We start from the raw sequence: 213 nt of genomic DNA on the forward strand, positions 1-213 counted from the left end.
TCGATATCATTATTCCCCAACGATATATGTATAATTATTCACGCGAAGAATACACAATACATACATATTTTCACTCACACACAGATACACATACATAGGCACACGTACATAAGCATTTGTATGCTGATGTAATATTATATTTTTAATCCTTGCCAAATTATCTTGAGAAGAACGTTGCGCACACTTTTATACATATATATATATATATATATA

Source organism: Atta colombica, unplaced genomic scaffold (assembly GCF_001594045.1).
Source record: "Atta colombica isolate Treedump-2 unplaced genomic scaffold, Acol1.0 scaffold12, whole genome shotgun sequence".
In the NCBI taxonomy this organism is placed as follows: Eukaryota; Metazoa; Arthropoda; class Insecta; order Hymenoptera; family Formicidae; genus Atta; species Atta colombica.